This window comes from Urocitellus parryii, chromosome 10, assembly GCF_045843805.1.
Source record: "Urocitellus parryii isolate mUroPar1 chromosome 10, mUroPar1.hap1, whole genome shotgun sequence".
NCBI lineage: Eukaryota > Metazoa > Chordata > Mammalia > Rodentia > Sciuridae > Urocitellus > Urocitellus parryii.
Genome location: NC_135540.1, coordinates 74,901,127 through 74,924,425, shown reverse-complemented (window position 1 = coordinate 74,924,425; position 23,299 = coordinate 74,901,127). Strand labels below are relative to the sequence as shown.

General features: G+C 36.1%; 1 protein-coding gene across 1 annotated transcript in view; it reads right to left on the bottom strand.

The window, feature by feature from the left end:
* Positions 1-23,299, bottom strand: part of Arhgap24 (Rho GTPase activating protein 24) — a 721,844-nt gene that overhangs the window by 649,055 nt on the left and 49,490 nt on the right. The window lies entirely within an intron of this gene.

The following is a 23,299-nucleotide window of genomic DNA, read 5'->3' as shown; positions in this document are numbered from 1 at the left end:
ACACTTTGTCGATCAAACAAGATTAAATGGGCTTTAATATTTTCCTCACCCTTTAATATGCAAGTATGTTTTGAGAACGTCTGAGAGGAGATATGCAGCATTTCTCAGACTCACTTGTTCATAGTATTTTGGGGAAAAATTCAAAGTCTATCAAACATAGTATTCAGTGAAACACTGGTTTTTCGAATTAAATACCAACTATTTAGCATTGTATTCCATGCCTCCTATCTTGCAATTGGGCCATGATTTATCTTTCTTGTCTTACCACCTACTACCAGTCCCACCATAAGCTACATTCCAGCCATACTAGGATACTAGCCACTTTCTAAATGTACCCCTCAATTTCTCATCTCTTTACTGTGCAAATGAATCTTAGTCCTCATGCTTTTTTTTTTTTTTTTGAGTACCAATGTGCACATAGATGAGATCAATTGTGTGCTTCCTTCAGGCTCTGAAGATCCTGTGAACAAACACTGTTTAATACATTTTATATTTATTTAAGAATCTACAGGAGACAACATAATAAGCAATTGATTTTTTATTATAGAAATTAACTTAAATTTGGTTTTTTAAAACCTCATTATATTTCTGAGAAAATCAGTACTTCACATTTTATATACAAGGAACTACAAATTCCTCATTATCTAATTATGCTGAATAATAAACTTTACTGATAGAGGACATTCAGAAAAATTTTTAGCATATCCTCTAATAATTTTCTATTAAGGAAATAAACCAATCAAACCAAAATTAATTCTTCATAACCTGCAATGGTTTGGATAAGTGTTCCCCAAAGCCCCATGTGCTAATGGAGGGAAGTTAATCACTAGAGTCTGCCATTGAAGGGGATATTGAGGACCTATTCTCTTTATTTCTCCCTTTTACTTTCCAGCTACCATGAGGTAAGTGGTTCACTCTACCACATGCTCTCTGCCATGTGGTAGAGTGAACCACTCTGCCTCACTACAGGCCATAAACAATACAAAAGCACTGCAGGTGACCAACCATAAACCAAACTCTAGGAAAACATGAGCCCAAATAAGCTTTTCCTCTTTTAAGATGATTATCTCAGTTATTTTGTTACAACAACACATAGCTGACTAACCCATAAACTGACAAATAAATTGAATATGAAAGATGAGCACAGCTAATTTAACAATTACCACCCAATCTAGGATCATGTCCACAATAGGTAATAAATAAGAAATGGATTCTACAACCCTACAAAAAAAGGTTCTTATTTTATAGACTAGTAATCTGAACTTTTCCTCAGTACTTAAAAAATCATCTTTCTGAGGAAAGAAACTGGCAAGATATGAGTGCTAGACATCTCAACTATGTCTTCTATCAAAAAATGGCTTAATAAAACATTTCTTTGATAATTCAATGAATTGTAGCATATAAGATGAATAAAGGAAGGCATTAACATTGCTCCTCTACCCCCAAATTACCTCCTACCACACATCTTTTTGATTTTTTGAGGCCAGTTACCTGAGTTGAAGCAAAAAGAAAGAATGTGGAGAGAAAGAGTTTAAAGACAGTGAATGGAGACAGGTATTCCTAAAAAGAAACTTATAATTTGCATTTCAAAAGTCCACATGCAAAGCAAGCCCCAAATACATGAAGACTAAAACAGAAAAAAAAAAAAAACTAAAAAAAAGGCCCCCACTGTGTCCATTCCCCTTCCTCCCCCCTCCAGCCTGTTCCTCTCCTTCCTGGACTTTCCTGTCTGACAGGCAGAGTAGCCTACATACCTTTGCAGAGGTGAAGACTGCTGTAGGGTATCAGGCCCCAAACTCAAGGGTTAATTGAGTTTTCTATCTACAGATTATACAAGAAAGAAAGTTTGTATTCCTCTTTTAGTGTGAGTGTTTTTTTGTTTTTGCTTTTGTTTTTTGTTTTGTTTTTTTAGGTGGGAGGGAGGGGGCTTCTGGAGATTATGAGGTCCTTGACTGGTATCAGAGCTTTGGAGAAAGAGGAAAGTTGCTTTATTTTAAAAAATTTAAAAAGAAGAAATTTTTCTTGCTTGCTTGCTCCTGCAAGGGAGTTGTAGATGACGAAGAGAGGAAAAGAAAAGAAAAAGGACAGGTCAATACAGTCAGTAAGGCTGAAGTGGGCAGAAATTCTTCAGTGACAAAATAAAGGGTAGGTAGTTTTAAAATGGTAACAGCTGTGTTGACAAAGCAATTTGTGTAAACCCCTCCTCTGACTCCCCTAGGAAGTCCTCAGTATTTAGTAATCAATGCTTTATGTAAGTGATTTTTGTGTAAAATGAAAGAGATTTGAACTTCATGTCTGGTTCAACATATCATATTACAGGAATTCAGGAAGAGATCAAGAGAAAAAAGCCATTGCTGTGTAATACCCCTGAAATCAGCACAATATAGGTATATGTTTTGTAGTTTCACAAGCTCTGACTTTAGCAAGTTTTGCATCCAAGTATACCAACTTGTGCTTGAACTGCAGTTTGACCACTTGTTATCTGTGTTACCTTGGGTAAATCAGTTAATTTCTGAGAGTCTTTATTTTATTATCTGTAACATAAACCTGCCCCCATTGTGCCCAGCACTTAATAATTACCCATTAACTTTACTTTTATAAACTTTAAATTGCTTAGGAAATGGGTTTACTTAGACCTAGGGCTCTAGAAGAGCTAGTGCTACAAAGCAAACCAATACAAACACTTTCTTGAAGAATTCTTTAAACCAACATGATATTTCTTTGAAAAATCATGTCTGTTCTGTCTTGTAAAGCTTGTCCCTCTGTGACTCTCAGTACCATATGGAAGGGACTGTGATGTTCCCAGAATTCTTTTCTCTCAGTCCCTGCTGTGTAATAATTGTTTGGGTACTTCAGAAGATTATAGGAAGGGACAGAGAGGAAGAGGTATTTGTCCAAGACTGATTGCTGCAAGTCTTGGACAAATAACTGATTCCTTTCCTGCTCAGAAAGTTGTCCACAACAACAAAGAAACAGCTGGAGCTGGGTGCTAGAGCCAATCATTCCGACTCCAGGCTACCAATGCACAGAGCTGCCATTACCAGGCTGGGAGCTATGGAAAGGCTAGTGCTCTAACCTGCTACTGATGTGCAAAACAGGAGCAGGGCCAAAGATCTACAACCTAATCCTCTTGGTGCCCTTGATTAGGCCAGCTCAGAGGCTGGTTTTCCCCAAATAGGTATTTATTCAACTCACAGCCAGGGTCCCTCTCTTGGAGTCTCATACCTTGTGCTGCTAAATCTCTATTTTTTGCTCTAAAATGCATGAGAAGCAGGGACACTCTTCTTGGGACTGTTTCTATATCTTTGAGTTTCTATTAATAAAAACTATTCCATCCTGCAATCTGTACATGTGGAAAAATGAGAATTCATACCCTATTTGAATCAAATGTATGATATGTCAAGATCATTGTATTGTATTGAACAATAATAAAATTAAAATAAAATAAAAGTAATGCTAAATGAAAAAAATAAAAAATAAAAACTATTCCAAAGAACTTGGGATGTGTGTGCTGCATGGTCATTCATAACTGATCTCTTATTAGGGCTCAAGGGAGAGCTCTACTCTTTACACAATATTTTTCCATAATATTAACTCAATAGTTAATTAAGCGTTCCACCTGCTACTCATAGAAAGGAAGTTAAATCTACCACAGTGAGAAAGAAAATATGGAGTTGGTGACTGACACTTGAGTGGATGGTTTTGCACAGGAGACAGTCTGATGGAATTAAACTCAGAAGGAAACTAAATGGCACTTTCCAATTACCAGTATCAAGATTCTGCTTTCAGTGAACCATTTCCACCTTCTGCATGCCTTCTCTCAATTGTCTTGTTTAAAGACATGACCATTATTTTAATTAATCACCCCTCTTGCCCCCCTTCTTCTTCTTCTGTTTTTTTTTTACTATTTCTTCTTAAGTAGACTCATTTTAGCAAAGCATGGTTAATCATTCCTTCTTGCATTTTGCTAAGATAAAGAGCTAAAAAAAAGTTTTACAAGTTTATTTATAAATGTTAGAAACAACAACAAAAAAAACTTGAAGAGAAAAAGTAATACTTCTATACAGTTTTTGAAGGAGGTTTAGATTATGCATAATATGGATCAATTTGTAAAGATGATTAGAAATCTCACAAGAAATAAGTTAAATTGCACACCTTTAAGGACACAGAGTCATAAAAGCAATGTACAAGCAAAATAAAAGAGAATGAGCTGAGAGTTGAGGACACCTAAATAAATTTAAAAATACTGGGGAGAGGCAGAAAAATATGGGATATTTGAGATAAATTTATAAATTCATATTTTTGTTGTTTCAACACATGGCTTCTCTTGTACACTGGGACAAATATTGTATATGGGACCTTGTAGTATAAAGTTCTTAAGTAAACATTCTCATGTCTTGAATTTGAATTCTTCCATATGTTTTTCCTTAATAGCCAAAGCCCTGAGTGAATAACTGTCAGGTTTGATAAATTCTGAAACTTCAGTATGATTCCTTAAGGCCTTTGAATATCTACACATTTACAAATGCACCCCAAGAATGCAGACTCTCCCAGTATACATAGAAAACCTACCATGAAATAGGTATTTATGGAAACTCTCAAAAACAATGATCTTCAAAATATATTATGGATGTTATTTAGACTACCTTTGGATATTCCTAAAGTAAATCACATTTGACCCCAACATTTATGGGAAAATAATACAGTATGTCATTTTATATTCTTTTGTGTCAAAACTTTAGAAAGTATTCAATTCTTAAAATATCAGTTTTCATCCAGCCTTTCTTCCACCTTCCTTACTACCTCCTCCTCCTCCCACTTTTTCCTTTAAAACAATATTTTTACATAAAAAATTATTTGAACAAATAAACTCAACAAAATAGCAAGATATAAAATATTCACACAGAAAAATCTAACAGAGAAGAATCTGAAAAGGAAATTAAAAATTATTCAACTTATAATAATATAAAAAAATAAAGTAGGGCTGTAGATGTAGTCAGTGGTATAGCACTTCCTCAGCCTGCATGAGGCCCTGGGTTTGCTCCTCAGCACCAGAAAGAAAAAAAAAAAACTTAAGAATTTAATAAAAAAAAGTCCAAAGATTTGTACAATGGAAAGCAAAATTCACTGCCAAAAGAAGTCGAAGAATACTTAAATAAATAGAAGCATATCCATGTTCATGGATTAAAAGACTTAATATTTTAACATTCAAATGTCCAGACTACCCAAAGAAATCTCAATACAATCCCTACAAAAATCTCAATGTAACTTTTTGCAAAAATGCATTGTAAAATGCATGTGAAATGCTAAGGAACCCCAGGTAGTCAAAATGATCATGAAAATGAAGAACAAAGCTAGAGAACTCACACTCTCTGATTTAAAAATATAACACGAAGCTACAGTAAGCAAAACAGATGGTAGGACCAAAAAGACAGACATCAAGTCCAATGGAATAGAAAAGCACCCAGAAATAAACCCTTTCATATGTGGTCTAGTGATATTTGACAAGGGTGTCAAGAAACTTCAGTGGGAAAAAAGATGGTCAAAATAACAATGCTGAGAAAACTGTACATCCATTTGCAGAAGAATGAAGCTGAATACTCACCTATTACCATATACAAAAATTAAATGAATGTATATTAAAGACTTCAAGTAGGGCTGGGATTGTGGCTCAGTGGTAGTGCGCTTGCCTAGCATGTGTGAGGCACTGAGTTAGATCCTCAGCACCACATACAAATACATAAAATAAAGGTCCATCAACAACTGAAAAAATATTTTTAAAAAAAGTCTTCAACATAGAACCTAAAAATAATAAAACTCTCAGAAGAAAACATGAGTTGAAAGCTTCATGACATTGTATTTGGTAAGGGTTTCTTGGATCTAACACTAAAGGCATGGGCAACAAAAGAATAATATAAAAAAATGGACATCATGAAAATATTTAAAATTTGGCATCAACATTTATTATCAGAGTAAAAAAGCAAGTCACTGAATAGGAGAAAATATTTTACAAACATGCATCTGATAGGAGGTTAACTTCCAGCATATATGGGGAACCCCTAAATCTCAAAACAAAAATTGATCCAAAAATATACAGAGGACTTCAATAAATTTTTCTCCCCAAAACATATTTACATAGCTAATTACCAAATGAAAAGATGATCAATATTGCTAATAATTAAGGAAATGTAAATCAACACTACAATGAGGTACCATCTCACAACCATTAGGATAGCTAGTATTTAAAAAAGAAAGAAAGAAAAAGTGCTGGAGAGGATTTTAGAAATTATAACCCTTGTACAATGTTGGTAAGAATGTAAAATTATATAGAAAATGGTATAGTGGTTTCTCAAAAAAAATCAAAATAAAATTAGCATATGATCCAGAAATTAAGCTAAATACCCAGAAGAACTGAAAGCAGGGTCTTGAAGAGATAGCTGTACCTTCGTGTTCACAGCAGCATTATTCACAACAGATTAAAAGTGATAACAACCCAGAACTGTACATTAATGAATAAGCGCTCGCGTGCGCACAAGCGCATACACACACACACACACACACACACACACACTCACACACACACACACACACACACACACACACACAGGGTGAAATATTAGTCTTTAAAAAGAAATCTGACACTTGCCACAATACAAATGAATCTGGAAACATTACACTCAGTGAAATAAGCCAATCACATAAAGAAAGATAGTACGTGATTCCATTTACTTGAGGTACTTTGAGTATACAAAATTATAGAGACAGAAGGTAGAATGATTGTTTCCAAGGGCTGGGGTGGAGGAAACGGTGACAAGTCACTGTTTAAAATGGGTGCAGAGTTTCAGTTTTATTACGACAAAAAGTGTTTTGGATGTGGGTTTTGGCGATGCTTGCACATTTTGAATGCACTTAATATCACTGAACTGAACACTTCAAAATAGCTGTGAGGATGGTAAATTTTATGTTATGTATGTGTTACCACAATTTAAAGAAAGAGGAGAAACTATTTAGAACTTAGCCACTTATGAGATACATATATAATGTTGATGACAAAAATACATGCTGAAAAACATATATATTCGTATCTTGCATGAATTTGTCTTCCACACACCTCAGAAATGTCAAGGTTTCCAAGAGGTTTTATTTCCTTATTGACACCGATGACTTGGGTTTCCACACAGAGATGAATGACTCCCAAATCCATTTCTTTAACTCAGAACCTTCTGACTTCAGTTTGGAGTGGACAGTTCCATGATGAATATGCCATTGTCACTTTATCTGAACACACTCAAAACAAAACATAATATTCCCCCCCCAAAAAAACCTCATCTTTTCTCTGCATTTCTGATTCAAGATATGAGTACCACAAACCTACTTGCTCATCCAGGGCTGTAGGAGATGTATTAAAGACCTGAAATTCAAGTCTGCTTTAATCTGTTTCTTCTGAGCTACTCCCACCATTTCTTCCCTAAGTTAAAATCCTCATCTCTTTTCCTCTGGATATTGCAGTACCATCATAATTAGATGCTTTTCCCTCAGTCTGACCTGCTTCCAAGTCCTCTTTCTAATTATTGCCCAAATGATGTTTCTAAAATGTGAATATCATTTCTCTTCTCTGCTTAAAATTCCTTTTGTATATCTCTGTCACTTTCACATAACAGTTCAGAGTCCCTTACTCACACATGAAGCCCTTCATGCCCAGGCACCCACTGCTCAATCTTCTCCCTTCACTCCTCCACATGCTTTTTCACCCCAGTCAGCATCAACAGATTTATGATTATTTACACATATACACTGTTTCATATGTCCCTCCAATGAATGCATTTTTCCTTCCCAATTTCAAGCTAATTCCCATTTACTCTTTCCAAACCCAGCTCAAAGGCAATCTACTTCTCTACCTTCTCAGAATCCTTCATGATCCATCCCATCGACATAGGTTCTCACTGCGCAAACCTCTAACATATATTTTATTACACAGGACTATAATAGATCATTTAAAAAACTGCTGACCCATCAAACTGTAAGCTCCTTTGAGTCTTGACCATATGTACACCTCACTTCATCTGACCCATTCCTAGAACAGCGTCAGAGCTGGTGACTGAATCATAGGAAGAAGGAATTCACAGCATGTGCTTACCAAGTTCAGAAAAATTCTTAGGCTTTGAAAAGCATTCTCCACTCCAGATAAATATATATAAAATATTTATCTGACAGTTTAGTCCAGGTTTATTTTATCTGACAGTTTAGTCCAGGTTTATTTCTTGGACACAATACCTTTATTTTATTTATTTACATGTGATGCTAAGGCTCAAACTCAGGGCCTCACATATGCTAGGCAAGTGCTGTACCACTAAGCCACAACCCCAGTCCCCAGGTTTATTTCTTATAAGAAGAAAATTTTTATAAAATTTTAGAAAAAGCAGAGATATAATATATATATAATGTATCAAATATACACATAATATATATATATATATATATATATATATATATATATATATATATATATAGCCCAGAATATTTAATGTAATATTTCAAAAGGGAAATCAAACACAAAAAATAATCAGGTAGCATTTTTTTTATAATAATAGTCATGTATATTTCTTCCTTCAGCCAAATATACATACAACACTCGAGAGAATTAGAAACTTTGCATTTTTGAAAAATGCAAGTTGCTATCCTATTAGATTAAAAAATTTTCCCTAAAGAATACTTCTCAATCCATGCATAAATAATAAAATGGTGGAATGGAAATTTCCAAGCTCTCAATGTAAGCTTTGGAACCCACTAAGAAGCTTGGCACTAACATTTACTTTCCAGTAATAAATGGAACCTCCAGGACAGCTTCAAAAAACTCATGAGCATAAGAACATTTTATAGTACCAGAGCTAGTAACCTTTATTTAGGTAAATAAAGAAGTATCCAGATTATAGTTACTAATACAAGAGTAACCCAGACAACAACTGCTTCCCACAATAGCAGAGTCATAATATTCAAATTCATTGCATATCCAATTATTTAAGTGGAGGTATGAGGATTTACAAATAGCTAAATTACTTTCTCTTGATAAAGTCCTCAAATAGATACTATTTGAATGAAGCCATTTCCTTTTACATTATGGATGCATTGTTTCAACCCCAAAACAGCATGATGGGTTAGCAAATAATATACAATGTTTGGAAAAAAAAAGAATACTGTTAAGTTTTAAGTCATTCTGTGCCAGTAAGATGATTATCCTCAAAGGTCAATCATAAGTTAACTTAAAGGGCACCAAATTCTAATAGTAAAGTGAATTCCATTATAATTTTGTGGCAAGAGCAGGAATTAATATTTCACTTTAAAAGTCATACCGATGTGCTTAAAAATTCTCTGCACTTTCCATGCAATTTTACTGTGAACCTAAAACTGCTCTAAAAATAAGTCCTGTTGGACCCAAGCATTGAGATTAGATCTCATGAACTGAGTCCCTGTTTACCTTCTTCAGATCCTTGTCTTCCAGGATAATTGGGTAGAGAGATTTTTCTTTCATTACCATGAGTTCGGTCATCATTCTGAAGACCTCAGGGGCATCTACCCCTGCCCCCAACCTATGCCTTGTGTAACATGTCAGGAACTGCATGTGGGCAAACCAATCAATGACAACAATAGCCTGAGGAAACAATGATCTTTGTTCTTGAGATCTGCAGGACTAAGGAGCATCACGTGGTTAGGTGATTAGAATCAGACCTGCATCGTTGGTCCACACACTGTGAGAAGGCACCTGACAGTCTGGAGACAACCATCAGTCACCTATATAAACTACTCTTCAATCAGCTTCCCAGCAAGATGGACTTTCTGACAGGAGTACTCTATCTTCTTGTCTACCTGACTGCTCTAATGAAGCTGCCTTTCTTATCTCCACACTTTGTCTCTTGACTTAATTGGCTCATTATGTGGCAAAAAGATGGACTTGGGTTCAATGACACTGTTTTAAAAAAGAAAAGTTAATCACATATCCATTTTTTATTTCAAATTATTTTCCGGGGTGGATAAAATAGTCTCCAACAACACAAGCTCATCCATAGGATGGCAAAACTACTTAAGATCAATTCAGTCCTTCCTCTTCCATTTGTAGTCTTTCTAAGCTGTAAAGAAAACAAAACTTTCCCCAACAACCCATTTCAAGAGGAATCAAGTTTTCTTATTCCTACATCCTCACTTCCAAATTAACAAAAGAAACAAATGCTGTGCAGAGGCAGCACATACCTAGATTCCCTCTTATGCTGCTCACTATGGAAACATACAGCTGCCCCTATCAGAATGGAAAATGACCTCCTGGTCCCCTCAGTGATAAAATTCCACACAGCTCCCTTTAGTGAAGCTTGTCAGAACCCAAACGTCTCCAGTAATTCATTTACCACCTTACTGTCTGTCTTTAATAAATGTGTGTGTGTGTGTGTGTGTGTGTGTGTGTGTGTGTTGCATGTCTGGAGGGGAGAGAACCATTATCTATATGACAATAGAATAAATTCACACTGGTGAAGAAAGTTGGAGTACCTAACTCTGGACCCTTCTGTGGAACTCAAAGTGCACCCTATATACTCTTGGTTGTTACCTACAGCACGTAGCTCAAACAAAGAGAAAATAAATGGTTGGGGGAATCAGATAGGAGTAAAACTATCCCCTATGGTTTGAGGAAGAGGTTTGTACTAAGGTGTTCTGTTCTACTCTCAAGTAGAAAGAACTTAATATATATCAACAATAGAGGACACCCTCTGAAAGATTGTCTCAAGAGGTCTTCTTTAGGCCATGGGAAAGTCCCATTTTTCATGTAGTTTACATTTCCACCATCTACTTGGCAATGCAGCATAATTACCCAAGTCTTTGAGTAGAGTCTTATAAATGCCTAGGGCTGCGTGTGGCACGGGGTGGAGCATCAAGAGCTTGCACTGTTAAGGGTACCTTCATGAAGGCGGCAGCAAGGACTGAAGGGACTGTGTCTAATGTGCCAGAAGGGGATCAGCAGGGGAGGAAGAAGTGGCTCACCCAGAAAACAGAGCAGGAGGCGGAGCACCTGACACCACCAAGCCACAGTCTGCTGCACACATTGGGGCATAATAAGTGAGAACCCCCCATCCCCCCATTCTTCAGACAGGGAAGTACCAAAATGTCTCAAAGCCAGCCTTGATTTTTCAGCTCATAATCTGACAAGAAAGACAAATCCAACTGAAAGGAAGCAAAATCTCATCCCTGTTCTTCATCTCACTCCCCAAGAAGAATGAGCTTGGCTGTGGGAACACAGATGCAGGATGAAGCAGGGAGTTTAGAAAGAGGGCAGCGGGGCCAAGCCAACAAATGAAATGAATCCTCTGTGAACAAACACAGCCGTCAGCATGGATGTTCAGAGCAGATGAGAGTGAAGTGTGGCATTTTGTGGAGATCGATAGGTGAAGATTTCATATTTAAGGGGAGATTGAGGTAAAATAACTGATGAAATGTAAATGATGTCAGACTTCACCCAGGGAAAAGCCACACTGTTGCCACCAATTTCCTTTTCTGTAGATAATTAACTCCAGTTTTGGCTGAAAGACGGCATATCCTAGCTGTCACAGGGCGGGCAACTGCCCCACAACTGAGTTCTGGCCAGTTAGACATAAGCAGAATCACTGGAAGAGACTCCAGGGAGGGCCGATGAAAGATACCTGCCTCTATTGGAAGAAAAGTCCCTGTTGTTTTTTTCCTTTTCTTCCTCTTCCTGTGATCTCTAAGTTGGCCAAGATGGCTGAAACTTCAAAAAGCTGTCCAGACTCTAAGGTGACCTTGAAGACAGAGACACATGCTAGGATGGAAGAATGGAAATCGAGAAAAGCCTGAGTCCCTAGTGACCACCAAATCTACCCAACCCGCTTTCTCTGGATTTGTTTTGCAATGGAGAAAAATAAATATCTATACTATTTAACTGTTGTTTTAGATTCTCTGTAATATTCAGCTTCATTGAATCCTAAATGCTATAACCACCACCCAGCACAGAACCCCCTAGGACAGTAATGTCAGAAGACACACAGGTGAACATCAGCATAATTGGGAAAAGTGAAGGAAAAGAGGCAGATAAACCAGTAAGATGTCTGTTAACTTGGTTAATGGTAAACTTAGAGAAATATCTAAGTTTATAATTATAAGCCATTGTACGTCCATGCATAAGATAAATGTCCATACCTAAGGTAAATTATACCATGTTCATTCCAGAATTTAAGTTTAGCTATTCTCAAAAAATCCTTCTGTCACCTTCAAAAAGTTTAGAGATAAAGAAACTCACCAGTGAGAGAGCAGTAGTAGAGAGCATGCTCGACATGTTGCAAACCCTGGGTTCAATACCCACCACAAAAAAAAAAAAAAAAAAAACCACACAACTCACTGGTATTTATAGGGACTGGAACTCTGACTATTTAATACCATCAAGTGTTTGATGCCCATAGGGAGCAAAAACACATAAGCAGCACTCCTATGCAATACTGATGTTTATAGATTTATTCCTAGGTATCACACGTTACCCTCAAACCAAAGGAGGCACAAAGTCAAAAGCATGTAATTTGGGGGGTTGTGCCTCAGAGGTAGGGCTCTCACCTAGCATGCATGAAGCACTAGGTTTGATCCTCAGCACCACATAAAAATAAAATAAAGATATTGTGTCCACCTATAACTAAAAACTAAAAATGTTTAAAAGGCACGTAATTTTTTATTGGGCGTTTGCTATGCATGTGTCTTCTACTAGATAAAGGAGCTAACAAGAGAGACTCCCTGCTCTCAGGGAACTTACAGTTAGAAAAGGTCTGACATGGAACGCTTAAACAGTATCAGGAGAAGAAAGGACTGGAGAGCTCATGGAGGGGAACTGATGCAAAAGAATAATGGTCCCACAAAATGATCATTGGAAAATGTCACAGGAGCTCTCCAAGCAAAAAGATAAGTAGAGATAGTATGGGGAAAACCTAGGCAGGGAAACTCACATATAAATGTGGGAAGATTAGGGAGAGCAAAGTACACTTAGGGTGTAAGTGGTTTGCTGGATGAACTGCATTTGGTGAGGCACAAACAGGAAGCATATGATTTTTCTCCTGTGGTTGGGTTTAACTAGTTACATTGGATCCTCTGGCCCCAGAATCTTACTGCCACCCTGGGCCAAAGCCACACTTGTTCAGTCATTTACAGTGCCAAATATAATTTTGATTTCAGATATCAAAAATTCCATGCCATATAAATGAAAAATATAATTTCATCCAGTTTTGTAGCTTTAAATGCCTCAAAACATACTCATTTCTGACTCAAGATCTAACCTCCTCTTTGAACTCTAATTACGTGCATGATATCTGCACTCAGAGTCTAATAGCTATCTCAACATTAACCTAGTCCAACATGATTCTTCTACAGCGAAACAATTCTCAGTTAATAATAGTTTTATCCTTCAAGTCGCTCAGGCTTAAAATCATACTAGTCTTCCCTGTCATACCCCCATCCAATCCATCAGCAAACCTGGATGTCTTTGTCAGGAAACATTTTTCATATCTTACACTTGTAATACCCTACCCCTGCCCATTTGTCATTTCTTCTCTCCTACTTCATTTTTTTTCCTTATCACATAACACTTTCTACATATTTATTTTTTCTGTTAACTTCATTCATTTTTCCACCCTATAGATAATAAGATCAATAATGCCAAAGATCTTTATATATTTTGTTCATTCTTGTGTTCCCTGAATCTAGAATAGTACCGAGCATAAAATAAATAATTGATATATGTTCATCAAAGAAATGAGTTAATTACATCCATTCCCAATTTCTTTTCTCTTCCCAGGTCAAGCCTCTTGGGCCTGCAATGAGGAGGGAGTTGTTTCCTATTATTTTATTAATTCTTCCTACTCAATTTTCTCTCTATCCCTTCAGGTTTTTCCAAGGTCAGCAATAAGAAAGGAGAGATTAAAAGACAGGGCAAAGGACTTCCTGTTGGCAGGTGTGCTCATAGTTCTCCCTTGGCTGACTGGCTAGGTATTTTGCTGTCCATTATGGAGAATGTTCAAATGCTGGGTGTTTCATGGGATGCAGAGATCTCTGTACTGCATTAGCTCCAAACAGACAGCACCCCCCACACACACACCACTGATCTTTAGTAAATCCCCCCAGGCTCATTCCCGCGGGGGGGGGTCTACTTCATGCAGAGCATACACCTGGGACCCCCTCATGCTCCCCCTATTACATCCAGTTGACCTATTGGAAACTCCCAGAACCTTGTCCTGTCAAATGCTTTTTCTACCAACTGTTGTTTATTTCTTTCACCTTGGTACTTCAGTCAGCCCACTGCCCTTCAGATTCACCAGAGGGATGAAAACTACCAGGCTCCACATTTCAATCCCTAGGGGAGAAGTCTCACAGAAATTCTCTCAACACTCAGCTTCAGTATTCTCCAGAGCCCAAGCAGCACTTCCATAGTACAGTAAATGTGCAGAAAGGTTGTAGAGCTTGAGGTTCCCCCTCTTTCAGAAAGCTTCAATGTCCCTCTGATTTCTATGAAGAGAAGAGGAAAAAGACGGCAGTCCTGTCTACCACTAGGAATTGTACTTTCTAATCAATTATCTTTTGTTTTTAAAATTTTCTCTGGTAGAGTGAGCTGAAGAAAATGATAGTCACACACTCATTTTACTACTATAAAAGTCCTCTAGAAGTGTGTAGCAGCTCCCTTTAGAAGGCATGGATATCTACTACATACCACTCTTAACCTTTGGGGTTTTAGTTGAAATTCTAAATCAATAGGAAAAGTCTCGTTCCACTTTCATTAATATCTGTGTTAGGGTCAGTATACCAAAAGCTTAGAGTGAAGAGTAGAGCATTCCCAAATATAAAGCTGGGTGGACCCTACTTCGTAAAAGATTCTGTATGTCACGCCAGGAAATCTGGACTTTAATGACATTTCAGAGCCAGTGAAAAGTTTTAAGGTAAAAAGGTCAGGGAACCTTTTTACATGTGCAACAGGAGGCATAAATATTCTGGTAACATGGTGAAGGATGGATGAAATGCGAGCAATTCTGGAATCTGACCAGTTATAGAAAGCCATAACAGTAATCTAGTCAAAGGTGCTCACACTTGGAGCAAAGGAATTGAAGTTGTTAAGAAATGGTAGAAGACACAGATACGGAGATGGCAGAGGAGACATATGTGAAGAGGGCAGCTGGTGAGGAAGACAGGAGAGTCACGGGTGTTGTCCCACTTTGTGCCTGAACACTTATTTGGATGGTGGGGAAATTCACTGTGCCAGGAACCCTGGAAGAAAATTTTGTGTGGAAGATGATTAATGTAAATGATAAAAACACTAGTATCACAAGGTAGTAATGACCCGTGACAAAGAAGTGGCACAGTTCAGCACTGTAGGAAAGGTAGACTCAGTGAGTCTTCTGTGGGCAGAAATGTCCATGGGAGGATGAAATATTTGCCTTGGACCTCTAAAGTCAGGAAGGAGCTCAAGACATGAAAGATGGAGAAGTGAAAATCTAAGTCACAGAAGCCAAACAGCTCACATGAGACACAAATTGATCATGAGACAGATATTTAGCAAACTAGTGGAAATTAGCTAAGACCAGAAGTTAACAGCAGACATATTCAAAACACACAAAACATGGAGGGAAAGCAAGAAAGAACTCATGCTCTGTCCTCTAGTTTATTACACCAACATACACACATTTTGCCCAACTCTTTCTTTAATGTAAGTCAAATCTGTCCAATCTGGCAAGTTGATGGTGTCATCAACTGAAGACATTAGTGAGCACTTAATTAGGCCCAGCCTACTAATTGAGAAAGGCTGTATGGATTTCAACTGAATATTCGTGTTTAACTCATCTGCATTACCTTTGAAGGAAGTGAGAGTAGAAGAAAGGAGCATGAATAAAGGAGGCAAAAGAAAGGAATCTATAGATTTAATTCTTTTGAATTATTTAGAGGTTTTTGACAGCATAACTTAATGAAGACTGCTTTGAGAATTTAAATGAATGTGAATTTAGGATACAAAAGATTCTTTGTCATGAATGGAGAACTGGCTTCATATCAGGGAAAAAGGAAGAGTGATAAATGAGTATGTCTTTTTTATAAGTTTTGAAGTAATTAACATATATTCACTTAATTAAGTGCATTCAGGATCTCCACAGAAATGTTATTATTATCCACTAGTATGATGAGAAATATTTTCATCCCGATTTCTCATTAAGACCAAGAACAAATCACTAATTAAATCTGGGGGGATCACATCATAAATCAAGCAACTTTTATTTGAAGGTAATCTTTAAAAATCATTTGTAACTCTGATATTATGACCTATGAAATATCTGGAAAGTTTTACCTAAAAATGGCTTATAGAAAGCAATGCCACCCACACAATCTGGCTGTTTTTGAATTCGGTGAAGAGTATTAAGCTATAAAACCCTGATTTGTAAGGAATACAAGCAATATAAGAATCAGAATATGGTACTATGAGCAGAGATGTTTTATTCCCTCTCTTCCCTTGAACTTTTTATTAATTCAGCTAAAAATAAAAATAAAATAGAGTCTCATTACCTATATCCAGGCCTTACAATGCTTTTTCACTTTACCAAGCAATGCTTTCAATAGAAATCCAGATTATTCCTTCAAAACAGAATGGGAAGGTCAGCACTGGAAGTCTGTTACATGCAGCAAAAGAGAAAGAAGCAGAGTTCTGATATGATACTCTTACAGGAACCCCAGTAAATTTAATTACTTGAGACAATCAATTTCTAAATTGGCTACCAGGCCCAGAAAGGGCTGAGTTTGTTGACAATCCATGTTTTTAATGTTTTTGATCTGAAGTTTTCTGCAGGGCGTTCCTGCTAATGGAACTAATCAAACTTGTTAGGCCACAGTGACAACTACATTTAGAGAACAGCACTGTGTTCCTGGTTGGAGCCTCCATTTCATCTGAGCTTCGTGAAAATAGGTCTGGAAAATACCACAATATACATATTCACTATATATAAATTCACAATATATATATTCACTATAGCTGAATATATATTTTGGCTAAATACATTTATTTAATGCACACACTTAACCACATTAGACTACATCTTTATAACATGATAAATACAGATGATTCATGATAATCTGTGATGTTTCACAAGAATTCAAAAACTCTATCAAACAAAGATTCCAAAATACCTTTTAGGAACCTTTATCAGGATAACATATACTGTAGAAGGAAGGTTCTATGTCCTTCAGTTGCTATTAAAGAAGGGGTCTGGGGCTAGAGTTGTAGCTCAGTGGCAGAGCACTTGCCTTGCGTGTGTGAGGCACTGGGTTCAATCTTCATCACAACATAAAAATAAATAAATAAATAAATAAAGAGACTTTTGAGACACCATGCCAAATTAACCTCTAGAAATAATAAAATCACAGTTCTACCAGCAGTGCTTAATATAACTATTTTCTAAAATCATGCAAATATTAAATATTTGTTTAAAAATTTTAATCAGATTTTGATAAAAAATGAAATTTTATTGTTTATTTGGTGTTTGATCACTATATTGTACATTTATACTTATACTTACAATCAAATTATATTTTTTTGTCTCTGTATATGACTTCTTTGTTCATAACTATAGCATTTTTATACTACTAGAATATTATTTCTCGTGACATTATGAGCTCTATTCATGTAATTAAGGTAATGATAATGATGCTTTGCTTACCACTTATCCTTCTCCTCAAAAACAATATGAAGTAATAATGTCTTAGACATTTTTATGTCTGAAAAATATATACTGGTCATAATTCTTATTTCCACTTATGTAAGTATCTTATTAGCTACTTTTAATCAATAGAAATATTTTCCAGAGAATAAATTCCATGGACAGAATTCCTTAAAGAATACAGTGGGATAGGAAATCCCAAATCCTTCTTCTCGCCAATAAACGCATCAATTAGGCAACAATTCACAAAAAAAAAAAAGAAAGAAAAATTTCTTGGTAAGAAATCTAGAAACTAACTGAAAGGCTCATGCAATCTTGATGAATATGAAAGCAGACTCATTCCCAATCCAATAGGGATACTTGGGACATATTCTCTCCAGAATTCCAGAGTCATATAATCAAGAATAGACCCCTACCTCACAGCTTCTCCCAGCTGAAGGAGGGGATTGGTTCATATGTCTAGGTCTGCGACTTTTCTGAGAAGGTCCTCGGAGGACTGGTTTTGGGATTGCCAGTCTCAAGCTCTGATGGGTTGGCACAGTCCAGCTACTTGAGGCAGAATAGAGAAAGTGGCTTTGACTGGTAAGCATCATGTATATCCTCCTCTCTGCTTAGCACTGAGAGAGCAGATGAAAAATCTCAGCCTCAGCTACCCACTGGGGAGAGAAAGAGCAGAACTGCGCATATGACATACCAATGTCTCAGGGAGCCTAAAAAACCAGCATATATCTTACAGTTCTTGGGGCACTGACAGGTCAGAGCCCAGGAAAGAATCTTTCTACCAAGGGGAGAATAGACATGGCAGTCAGGGTAGTAGATGCCATAGCTCCTCCCCTGGATCATTACATAGTAAACAAGCAAAACCCACAACCCACGACCGTCTCTCCCTCCTGGGGAGGGAAAGAATTCATAGAGGCCCCTAGAATCTCGAGCCCTGCTGATTGGTGAGGATCTTTTCTATATGAGGCCAATCACTGGAAGCTGGGAGACGTTGCTACTTTGTCTATTACACAGAAACCAACACAGAGAATCAAGAAAAAAATTAAGAATCAGGCAATTATGTTCCAAACAAAGGAACAAGCTAAGTCCCCAGAAATTGATCCTAATGAAACAATATTACTCACTTAAAAGAGAGTTCAGAATAACTCTCATGAAGATATTCATCAAAGCCAAGAGAATAAATACATGAACAAAATGAGAATTTCAACAGAAATAGAAAAAAAAAAATCTTAAAGTACCACATAGAAATCATAGGCTGAAGAACACAATAACTGAATTGAAAAGTTCACTACAAGGGGTTAAACAACAGACTATATCAAGCCAAAGGAAGCAATAGAAAACTTAAAGAGAGGTCACCAGAAATAATTCCAAAAAAGCTAACAACTTTCCAAATCTGGAAAAGAAAATAGACATCCAAAACCAAGAAGTCCAAAGGACAACAAAATAAGTTATACCCAAAGAAAAAGAAACAAAATCACACATAAGACTCATCATAGTCAAACTGACCAAAGCCAAAAGAGAATTCTGAAAGCAGCAAGAGTGAGTTTCCACATGCAGGGAAACCTCCATAAGATTCTCAGCATATTTTTAGAGGAATTCTTGCATATCAGAAGGGAATGAAATAATATATTCAAAACATTGGAAGAAAATAACTGCTAGGCAAGAGCCCTGGACTGAACTCTCTTGTCTTTTCATCATTGTAACCAAAATATCTGACAATAGCAAAGTAGAGGAAGAAAAATTAATTTGGGGTTCACAGTTTCAGAACTTCTATCCACAATCAACTGATTCCATTGCTCTAGGCCCAAGATGAGGCAGAATATTACGGAGAAGAGCATGGTGGGGGAAGACTGCAACCAGGAAGTAAAGAGAAAGCACATGTAAGGAGCCAGGGCAAGATGTCATCCCCAAGGGCCTGCCTCCAGTGACTTACTTCCTCCAGCCACACACCCTGGCCTATACTTACCACCCAGTAGTCCATTCAAGTTATTAAGCCTTCAAATGGATTAATCCACTGATGAGGTTACAGCTTTCATCATTATCTAAAATTCCACCTCTGATCCTTCCGGCATTGCAAATTATTATGCTTTCAAACATGAATTTTCTAGGGAACACTTCTAGATTCAAACCATAACACAAACATACTTATATAACACCAAAAATTGGGCATTCATATAAACCTTAGACTTTGGGTGATAATGATGTGCCAATGTAAGTTCAAATTTTAATAAATGTAGCACTCTGTGGGAAGGCTATATGATAGGAAATACATGGAAAAATCTCTGCAACTTTCGCTCAAATTTTAACTTTCAACTGTCCTAAAAAATGAGGTTTATATTTTAAAAGAATACTATACCTGGAAAAATGCCCTTCAAAAATGAAGGAGTGATAGACTTGTAGGCAAAATCTGACAAAGTTATTCTTGTAATAACTGCCTTATAAGAAATGTTAAAAGAAGTTCTTCAAGTTAAAAGGAAAGACACCAAATAGGATAACACAATAAGAAATCCATTGGTGAAGGTAGATAAATAAACAACATAGAATTCAATTGTATTTATTTCTATATTTGTATTATTCAGTTATTTAAATTATTCAGTTAATTCAATTATTTTAATTCTATTACAAGAGTTAAAAGATGAAAGCAAAAAAATAGCTGTAACTGAATATTATGTTAAAATTATGTTATGTTGCAACATAACATAAAACAGAGGGGAAGAGATAAAATGTGGTCTTTGTATTGGATTGAAATTCAGGTGTTACCACTTTAAAATAGACTATTACAAATATAATACATTTTATGTAAGCCCCAAGATACACACACATTGAAAACCTACAGAAGTTACACAAAAGAAAAGAAACCAAAGCACATCAATACAACAAACAATACAAAATGGAAAATACAAACAAAAGAGCTACAAAACTAACAGAAAACAATTAATAAAATGGCAATACCAAATCCTCCCCCATCAATAATAACTTTAAATATAAATGGACTAAACTTTCCAAAGACATAAAATGCTGAATGGATAAAAACATAAGATCCAACTATAAATTGTATACAAAAAGTACTCACTTTAGATTTAGGACAGGTTTTAACATAGAATGAAAGTGAAGGAATAGAAAAATATATTTTATGCAAGTAGTAACCAAGAAAGAGCAGGGTAGCTATACATATAGGGGCACTAATCCCATTCATAAGGCCTCCACCCTCATGGATTAACCATCTGCCAAATGCCCAATCCCCCAATACCACTATTCTTGGGATTGGGTTTCAACATATCAAGGGAACACAGATATTCAGACCCTTGAAAGTGCACAGAGGAAAGTTTTTTGCAATAAAAACCTATGTTAAAAAAAGAAGGCAGCCTACCTCAATGAGCTAGAAAAAGAAAAAAAAAAATGAGGCCCAGATTGACAAAAGGAAGAAAATAACAGAGATTAGAGGATAAATAAACAAAATAGAAAAGAGGAAAACAATTTTTTAACCAAATTAAGACTGGGTATTTTTAGAAGATAAATAAAATTGACATGCCATTAACTAAGTTATGAAGAGTAGAAAAGCCTCAATTAAAATAAAAATTGAAAGGAAACATTAAAACTGATACATATAAAAGGATCATAAGAGGCTACTATGAACTCACTGGATATGCATAACCTCACTGAATAACCTAAAAGGACCGGATAAATTCCTAGAAACATATAACCTGTAAGACTCAATCATGAAGAAGTAGAAAGTCTATACAAGCAGAGAGACTGAATTAGTTATCAAAAATCTGCCGTTTATCAAAAATCCCAGAACAAAATACCTTCACTAATGAAGTCTACTAAACATTTAAAGAATAAAGTCAAATTCCTCTCAAGCTCTTCCAAAATACTAAAGAGGAAGAAATACTTCCAAACTCATTTAATGAGGCCAATAGTACCAGAAACGAAAACCAGACAAAGGCACCAAGACAAGAAAACTGCAGAGAAATTACTCTTGTGAACATACATGCAAATTTTTCTGCAGGATATTAGCAAAACAAATCGAACAGCGCATTCAAACAACATACATCATAAACAAGTGGAATTTATCCGTGGGACATGAGAACAGTTCAACGTGCAAAAAAAACACTTAATGTGGCTATTGTGCTTTATGTTTTTCTATATCAACAGAATATAGAAAAATATAAAGCACAATAGATGCAGAAAAAAGATTGATAAAATTCAACATGTTTTAATACAAAATTCTCAACAAACTAGGAATAGAAAAAAATAAACTCAAAACATAATAAATGCCATATGTGAAAATTCCACAGGTAATATCTACCCACCAACAAAGTACTAAGTTCTCTTTTCTCTACATGCTCCCAAACATTTTTTTTCCTTGTCTTTTTTTAAAATGGAGATTTTTGCCTTTTGCCCCAACATGATTAGATCTGGTGGACACTGTGCTAAGTGAAATAATCCAGACCAGAAAGAAAAATTTTATACAATCTCAATTCTGTAAGGAATCTTAAAAAATACTAGGAAGGTCAAATATGCAGAGATAAAGAAGACAGTAGTGGTTATGGTGGGGAGACAGTAAATGGAAAGCTTTAGGTCAAAAGATATAGATAAAAAGTAGCAGATCTCTAGGATGAGCAAATCTAGACACAGAATGAACAACATGAGGCCAGGACTGCAGTTAACAAAACTGCATTAGGAATATTTGGTAAGCAGTATATTTTAGTTACTATAAAAACTACTTTAGCACATCAAATAACTCTGTGATAAGATGATAGATGTGTTAATATACTTCACTGTAGTAGCCATTTTAAAATGAATAGATATTTCTCCAAAGAAGATAACAGAAGTAGTCAAACAGATGTATAAAAAGATATTCAAGGTCACTCATCATCAGAGACATGCAACTCAAAACTACAATGAAATATTACCCCATACCCTTCTTCATGGCTATTACCAAAATAACAAAAATAGCAAGTGTTAGTTAGAATGTAGAGAAATTGAAACCCTTGCCTACTATTGGTAGGAATGCAAAATGGTACAGCCATTATGAGGATCCTCAAAAAATTAACAGAACCTCCTCCATGATCCAGCAATCTCACTGCTGGATATTTATCCAAAAAAATTGAAATTAAAATCCCAAAGACATATTAGCACTGCTATGTTTACTGTAGCACTATTCACAATATCAGAGATGTTCACAGCCGAAATGCCCATCAACAGATAAATAGGTAAAGAAAATATGTACATACATATAATGGAATGCTCTTCATCCTTTAAAAAGAAGGAAATTTTGCAACACAGATGAAGCTTGAGAACATTAAGCTAAATAAAACAAACTAGTAACAGAAATGTGAATTCTGCCAGATTCCACTTATAAGAAGTTTCTAAAATAGTCAAATTCATAGAAGGCAAGAATAAAATGGCTGTTGACAGTGTCTGGGATAGTGGGCGATCAGGATTTACTAATCACCAGCTAAAAAGTTTCAGCTAAGCAAGATAAATAAGCTCTAGAGATCTGCCGTACAACATTGTACCTATACACGATAATGCATTGTGCACTTAAATTTTTAAGAAGGCAGATCATGTTA